This window comes from Aptenodytes forsteri, unplaced genomic scaffold, assembly GCF_000699145.1.
Source record: "Aptenodytes forsteri isolate BGI_AS27 unplaced genomic scaffold, ASM69914v1 Scaffold33, whole genome shotgun sequence".
NCBI lineage: Eukaryota > Metazoa > Chordata > Aves > Sphenisciformes > Spheniscidae > Aptenodytes > Aptenodytes forsteri.
Window position 1 is genome coordinate 4,341,887 of NW_008795037.1, and position 9,131 is coordinate 4,351,017.

The following is a 9,131-nucleotide window of genomic DNA, read 5'->3' on the forward strand; positions in this document are numbered from 1 at the left end:
CATTATTCTCATCCTAAATCCAGAACACAGCACTGTACCAGCTACTAGGAAGAAAATTAACTCTGTCCCAGCCAAAACCAGGACAACCCTCTATCTCTCTTCAGCTAAAAAAAACCAAACACGTCTCAACCATATGAAACAGTACTGGGCTTCTTGCTTCAAAGGCAGAAAGAAAAAGCAGGATATGAACATGTCATCTAGTAAATCCCCATGCAGAAAGAAATGTGCTTAAATAAATGGTATGCCACTTAGCAGCACCTTATATCCCATGCTTCCAGTCCATGCCATAACATCCTGTCTTCTTTAGGGCTCATCTAACCCCTCAGTGAGCCAATCTCGATTACTAGCTGCCCTGTCAGGCAGTCTAACATGCGAGGTTGGTGACCTCAGTATTCCAATAAATGAAAAATTTGTGAGAAAGATTGTTTCTCTTCCCTCCATCCCTCCAAATAGAAACTATAGCCAATGCTACCTACTCAGAGTTTGAAACTCAGTCAGAGAAGCTACTTTGCATACATAAAGGACTGAATGAAAACTCAGAACCACCCCTCTTGCCCCCCAATTTTTTTTGGTTTCTATATTCTCTATACATATATTTCTGGCTTAAACTAAACAGAAATACTATAGACAGTATATAAAGAAAACAATTACTACATTTATCTCTTTCTAAAGCTAGACTGGACACAAAGAGATACAAAGAGAAATAAAAGACTAACAGCCTAGCATCTTCCCACAGCCCGCGCATCCTGGCATTTGGGGTAGAAGTAGATGTGGTACTGTCATTCTTTCACTGGAAGCAGGCACGTAGGAGCCGGTTACGTCTCAGATTTGTTCTCAAATTTTTAGCCAACACAAGCTGAGCTGATGGGTGGCGTGGGAAAACAGAGTAACATTTTGGTTCCGCTGCAGATGGATCCCTTGCAATGAGCAAGAGAGAAGCAAGGAGAACGCTGACTCAGATGACTGACTATCCTGGAAATGCAGTTGGATTCAGGATCTGGCTATCTTCAGTTACAGCTGAAGAGCCTCAGAAAAACAAACATTGGTAGATGGAAAATAAAATATCTGCTCAGTAGGAAGCGATTTAAAGTCAAGTAAGGTTATTGTTAGCTTCTACTGCATCATGACCAAAACAGAGAAACTTCAGTCTGCCTCCCAATTCTGACTATTCACAACCAATTTGACTAGTCACAAATTAATGCTTTAGGGGCATTATAGACCAATTAAAAGTATTGACAAAATTCCTGTTAACTTCAACAAGATTTCAGTTGAGATACTTCATCCATGAATAAGAACTTATGTTGGCAAAAAAATCTTCAATTGAACATCTCTGTCCACATCTGTTTCAAGTGTTTTATTTTGGTAGCTTTTCTATACCACCTGCAACCTTTTATTTGTAGGTTAGTGTAAGTTTTTACCTCCCATTCAGTTCCTTCTGTTTCCTCAAGGTACTGTGATTCTCGTTTCATTCAGTCCTATCTTCTATCCATTTGACAGTTACCAAAACCACAAGATGTTGGGAAGTTTAATTTTTCTTCTTTTTTAAGGGACACAAGTAGTGTCTCTGCAGTTTCGAAACGTGGTTTGGCTGTTTGTGGTTTCCCTTTATTACATAGCATTTCATTCTAAAAAGCAAGACTGTGAACTGAGATTAGATTTAAACTGAGTATTTCCAAACATCATGAGAATTCCTCTATCAAATAAAACTTTCATCTTAATTATCCTTAATAATTTCCACTTTGCAAATATAAGGTCCCTTAATGGCTTTGAAAAATGAAGATTATGAGAAAGAGACTATACGAAGATAATCCTGTATCATTTTGCAGAATTTTAAACACCTTCTTTCAGATAGTAAATCTAATGTTAATTAATAGCAGGATATAATATTAGATTCCTCTCTCTTATGAAAACCCTGGATAGAATGTTCCCCAATGCAGTATTTTCTGTGTTATTTTATATATTGGTTCCAATTTATAGCAGAGCGTATTGCTGAAAAATGTCAAGTAACTTACTCAATAGCCAAGCAAAGAGCTACTGTCACAATTGAATTACTTTCCATTATTTCAGTACAGACTGTATAATTATAAATTAATTTTTCTTTTCAGTACCTCTGAAAATCCTGCCCACCAAAGTTTTGAACACAGGCAGGTGCTTTGGGTATTTGGGCTGGAGGGAAATTCCCCACCTTCTTTAACTGATGACAACCTCAGTCTGTGTGTTTGTGTATGCACAAGTCTGTGTATACAAATAGAGCGCTAATCCAAACACACCAATACCTTATTTAAGTAATTATGGCAGCTGCACACCAAGCTAAGCACTGTATTTTTAGAAAAACTCATATTATTTTAATTTTCTGTAATACACAATTCAATATCCTATCAATTTCTAGAAACAACTTGTCTGAAACTAAGATATGTCTACAAAAACTATTGGCAACATTTTCTTTTTAAGACCGTTGCTACTTCCCATTGTAAATTGCAGAAACATGTTCTTAAAAAGGAACATGCAATGGATTGTGTACAAAAAGCAGAAAGTGAGCCAACATTAAAACAATAGTAACACAACAGCTGTACTTCCATGTGAGAAAACCATTAAGCATACAATAGTTAACATTTCTTCCAAACACTCGTTACATTTCATAAAGCCAAATCAGCCACCATGACAAAATAAGCGTATTTAGAATTCAGATCTTTTTAATATTAGAGATGAAAAAGGATCAACAACCACCATAAGGACAGGAAAATGAAACCTTCCTTCCTCTCTGAGTGTTTTTGTGATTAATCTGAAGTAAAGATTTTGTTTCAAAACAATCTTTAGGGCTTGGTGTTGAAGTTTTCTGTGGCTGGCCTCTTTAGAAATCTGGTTTAAAACCTACCTACCACTTAATTAGCAGAAAATATTTTGCATCTGCTCCTATTGACTAAAATGGCATGGAATTGGTCAGGCCTAAAATTAGCTAAGTAGATCTGTATTTTTTAAACACACCCCCCCCCCAAAAAAAAAAGAAACCCCCCCCAAAAAAAACAACCCACAAAACAAAAAACCCAAACCCAGAAACAAAAAACCCACAAAACCCCAAGCAATCGGGCAAAATAAAGTTCTTTACAACTGGTAATGCAGATTAATATTTTGATCTCACTATAAAATCCTTACCAAACTATGACAATAAATAATACTATATCTTTATATCCTTTATATAAAGAACTTTTACAAGTCATATGGCACTTCCGCATCCTTGAATTAGAGAAAGGATGAGGTGGGAAGGGTCCTCTGGAGATTGTCTGGTCCAACCCTCCTGCTCAGAGCAGGGTCAGCTGGAGCAGATTGCTCAGGACCATATCCAGCTGGGTTTTGAATATCTCCAAAGATGGAGAGACACCACAACCTTTCTGAGCAACCTGTTCCACTCCTCGATCCCCCTCACAAGACCTTCAGTTTCAGTATCTGTCTATACAGGCTACTGTGTAGTAGCAGCAACAGCTGGTCTGTAGTGAACAGCTATTTGGGTCAGAACACAATATGAAAGCAAAGGTAAATTATGGAAGAGGACAGGATGAGGAACTGTATTCTACAGAAAAAAAATGCCATGTAAACTGTAACAAGCCATGCAGACTGGTGAAAAGATCTTTAGTAGTCTCAAACTTAAGAGAAAAACCTCCCATCTCCCTTTCCTACTCACTAGATCTCCATCTACGGGTGTTTAACTACCTGAAGGAAATTTATATGCTTTTACCAATTTCCTTTGATGAACATTTTGTTATTCAGGAAGGTTAATGAGAGTTCTGAGTTAGAATAAATCTGCACTGCTATGCGTAATGTAGAAGAGGAGTATCCAAGATCATTCATGAAGTAGAAGCAGCCCAGGCAAATAACATTGTGGCATCTAGCTAGAGTGTGCTTCCGACACCTACGCCCCACATTTCATATTTGGGTGTCTCTATACTACACTGCAGCACATAGTCCAGTGGAAGTCCCTTGCACAGTCTGTCAGATTTAGAATGTTTTACATCATAACCTATCTTAGCACGAGAGATCCCAGTCCTGGGTTGATAACAGACCTAATACGTTTTTCCCTAGGAAATAAAAGTTACAAGCATACTTGGATAATACAAATGTTCGATCCATTCCACAGTGGTAAATAATGATCAAGATACATAGTCAAAGGGTGATCACAACTGCTTCGTAGGTATGCTCATTCAGACAAAAATGCAAACTAAATACTAAACGATACAGCGAAGAAAAAAAGAAATGCAGTCCTTTCTTATATTTAAAAAAAATACAGAACTAAAAAAGCTCAATACTAGCTGCCTATTACAACTGTTATGCCTCCCTGCCCCCCAAAATACAGATTAATGTTATACCAAACACTGCTCAGATATCTGATGTCATTACTTACTTGTGACAAAAACAAAGAGCTGTGTACACATAAAAAGCTGGTGAAATGCCATGTTAAGGGATATGTTAATTTTGCTAAAAAACTACTGAGAAAGAACTCAATTACAAGACAAAAGAAAACAGAGGGAAAACACTGGGAGGAACCAGTCCTGGGTTGATAACAGACCTAATACGTTTTTCCCTAGGAAATAAAAGTTACAAGCATACTTGGATAATACAAATGTTCGATCCATTCCACAGTGGTAAATAATGATCAAGATACATAGTCAAAGGGTGATCACAACTGCTTCGTAGGTATGCTCATTCAGACAAAAATGCAAACTAAATACTAAACGATACAGCGAAGAAAAAAAGAAATGCAGTCCTTTCTTATATTTAAAAAAAATACAGAACTAAAAAAGCTCAATACTAGCTGCCTATTACAACTGTTATGCCTCCCTGCCCCCCCAAAATACAGATTAATGTTATACCAAACACTGCTCAGATATCTGATGTCATTACTTGTGACAAAAACAAAGAGCTGTGTACACATAAAAAGCTGGTGAAATGCCATGTTAAGGGATATGTTAATTTTGCTAAAAAACTACTGAGAAAGAACTCAATTACAAGACAAAAAGAAAACGAGGGAAAACACTGGGAGATAAATATCTTTTTAATCTAGTGTGGAAAGCCATAACAAGAACCAATTTCAAACAAGACATTCAGTAAATATTTTAATAGTGAGAGTGATTAACCACTTTAACTACTGAAAGGAGTTATTTTATATCTCTTAATTTCTTCAAAGTGAGTTTTAAAATCTCACAGTATAAATTTGTTTTATCTAGCTACTGGGTTCAATATCACATTGACTGGATGAAACGTAATGGCCTATCACAAAGGCTGGAGGTGACTTATTAGTCCTTTTTTGGACTTCTGTGAGTTAATGAGATCTTCTATTTAAATGTGGACTTTCTGAATTCAGGCAGCTAAAGAAACTATCCCCATGTTAATATTACGACTAATCACTCTCTCTTGCTATATCTGAACACTATTAGATCGAGTTTTTACAAATACAAAAGATGTCCTCAAGTTCAGCTGCCTTAAAATATTAGTACTCCCTCTGACCCACCACCAGAGTCCCAGCTAAGCTCAATGCAGGACTTCGAATAAAAAGAGGGAAGCTAAACATAGATGTATTCTCTCGTAGGCAATTTTAGTCTGGTTTTTCATTTTCTTTCAAATAAACCATTAAATACTTGCTGTTTGGAATACATTTAAAAATACAAGTATTTTAGGCTCCTAATGAGTATGCCACCGAGACGGAATCACCCCCAAAATACGGGATCATGATTACTATCACATGGCAGTGACTGCTATATTAAGTGTGCAGTGAAGGAGCTAAGGTTTGTGTTACACGGAGAGATTCCTCATTTTTACTTCCGCCATCCGTCATAGTAGAATCTACTGGAAAATGGAGTACAATCATTCACGAATTTACAACAGTAAGTTGAGCTAGTTCTGTGCTCTATCATTTCTGGAAGTGAACGCCTTTGTTTTGCGCCCTAAGGGCTGCTCATATGCGTAAATAGCCCCCTTTTTTCTGTTTCTGAATCACAGTGTCCACCCAATACAAAAAAGATTATGAAGTATGAAGACTGCACATATCTCCACCACAGAACAATAACAAGATCTATACTTTGATTTCCTGGGAAATAAAAATTGTAGCTATACTTCCTGTCAGCCCATTCCTTTGAACATGTTCTCTTCATAATTTGGATTTTGAATCGAGTTTAAATGGCGGTTAAAAATTGTATCTGGCAGTACACAATGAAATTTAGCTTGACAGCTTGGACATCAAAAGTAAAAATAAATGACTTCACATCCAAATAATAAGTAATAACAATGTTAGCCTGCATAAGAATAGCAGGACTGGATTCAAATACAATATTAATTTTAGGGATATGAGTGACTAGGGAGAGACAGAGGCAAAGAAACAAATCCTTCATATAGCAATAGTCTCCTCTTATCCCCCAGGCAACTGGCTGCCTTTCACCTCAGCGGCAGAGCAATTATGTGGCATAATGACTGCAGTGCAAATAAGCAGAGAGATTTTATTAAACCAAATGAGCAAATCATCTGCGTATTATTGCGATTTGATTGACAGTGACAAGTGTCGAGCAGACACGGATGTGAATATGATAAAGAAGCTTGCGGGAAAGCTCTTGATAATGTTACTCTTGATAAAGTTGCTCGGCAAACCTCTCTGAGTAAATAAAGGGGAAAGAATATGATGCATATTAATTCGCATAGTTTGCAACCTGCCACAGGACTAGAGGAAAAGTTGCAATAGGTTCAGCACATGGCATTTCATATGAATTCTAAAATTGCATTTATGAGTCTCATAGACTTTACAATAATATATTAATATTAAAAGTAAAGGTCATTCCACATAACAGTTAAGCTGCCTGAGCTTCAACCTTTATATCAATAGCAGACTCGGGCTGGGGGCAAGAGGAGGAGGAAAACAAGCGGAATGATCCGAGTAATGTAAAATGTTACTTGGAAAGATTGCTGCCTTTTGCTGGGATGTCCATTTACACATTTGTACTTTCACTGGACAATTACAGTGAAATGGTTAAATTGATACCTTTCATATGGGAATGTGATTAATTGGCAGGGGCCTTCAGGCCTCCATATAAGCCACTCTTACATTAATGACTCCCTTATGACACCATAGCTGCAGAGATTCCAAAGTTTCACATCGTTGCAGTCAGCGTGGAGCTTAGGATAACTACTTTTGCACATGGAATGAATTAGCCAAGGTGACTGGGAAGCTTTGACAGCAACGCCCATAGAAGAAAAGCAGCGGGGATAAAATCACCTGTGCTGTAATGGCACTAACATCATGAATAAATTTGGGCTTACAAGTTGAAATTGTTTTAGTGGATAAACCATGTGATAAATAGTTCTCTTTCCTCCGCTCCTTTTTTTTTATTATTTTAAATTTGAACGTGAACAAGCAACAGCATTACACCACACTTCAGTTAACGTTCTTTTGCCATCAAGTACCAGCAAGTTGAAGATTTTCACTCTTTGAAAAAGAATTATATCTGAGAGGAAACGTTCTTGTCATATGAAGTACACTGTAAAATGTGGAAAGCATTTCTGATTTATGTTGTAATACTGATTTGAATATCTATTTGGACATATTTCAAAGAGACCAGCTTTGCAAGGTTCTGCATACTCTGAGCTGATTCCTACAGATTTTGTGCTTAACTTTAACTATGCACGTAGACTCCAGCAGAGGCATTCAAGAGCTGACATGCTCAGAATAACTGAGGCTTGATAAAAAATACTTAATCCCTCTATAACTTACTTACATGAAAAATATCACAGATGCATTTTCCACGATGTGAGCCCTCCAAACTCTAATGAGCAGTCCAAGGGGTATGAACTAAGAAAAAAAATGACAGTAGAATAAAATATTTAGTACAAAATCCATTTGTTATAACATTTGTTATAATTTGTTGTATAATACATTGGTTACAATAAAAATCGTGCTTACACAAATATTATAATTTATCATTTAAAAGCATGAGATGACATTAATTTCACAAAAAGGAACTAGAGTATTCAATAAAATAAGTTACTGTACTAACCGAGTCCAGTTGTCGGAAATTAATTAGTAATTTGTTGTTTATATGAAAATCAGAATGAAATTTCATACAGATGCAGGTTTTTCACTGTTTTGGAGTAAAATGTAGCAAAATTATAGACAACACTATCTACACACCAGGAAAAAATTGTCAGCATAAGAATTTCTTCTGCTTTAAAATTGCTGTTTGTGCATCTGTTTTTGGTTTGGTTTTGGTTTTTTTTTTTTTAATGCTTTGAATATAATATCTAACTTTTTTTTTTCTTTTTGGTAAACAAGTTTAAGAAATAGTACAACCTAGACAATTTCAGAGTGCCTAATATTCTTCAGAGTGTATACAAGTTGATGCACTCTGGTCTTTAAATATAAAAGGAAATACTGTGGTTTTGATTTTGATCATCTTCAAAACCTAATTACTGATATGCAACATTTTTTACCACAAAGCAGCTAAACAAATATCTAAATAAGTCAATTGAAGTCCAAACCATGTAATTCTAAAAAAAATTAATTTTCCTCTATAAGAAAGTCTCAAATTGTACAATGAAATTAATTTTTAGATTTTAAGATTTGGTTATGAAGTAAACTATTTGATATTTAAACTAAATATTAACTACTTAAAACAATTTTATGAGTTTTCTTAAAGTCCTTGTGAGCCTTCAGGTGTAAATTATAATCACATAATTACTGTCACTTCAAAAATAGTGCATATTATGATCTAAAATGCAAAATTTCTTTTGAGAGACAATTTAGAGCCTATAACCATTAGAAACAAAAATATTAATCACATATTCAAAGTTAACTGACACAGTGATGTTTTCTGAGACTACAGAGAGTGGATTTGAGAAAATAGTGTTAATCTTTGTTCATTTTACTGAGATGCTGTTAACTGTATGCTAAAAGAATTAAAGTTATTATAGGAAATTAAAGAAGTATGGAAATTTATTAAAACATCATACCGATATGTTCTTCTGTTGCCATCACAATGTGGAGAGATATGAAGCTGGAGTGCTAAACAGTTTCAAGACTTTGCCAACCGTTGGAAAAAAAAATTCAAATCTTTCATATAAAAATTATTGTCACTTCTGTCACACTTAAAATAGAA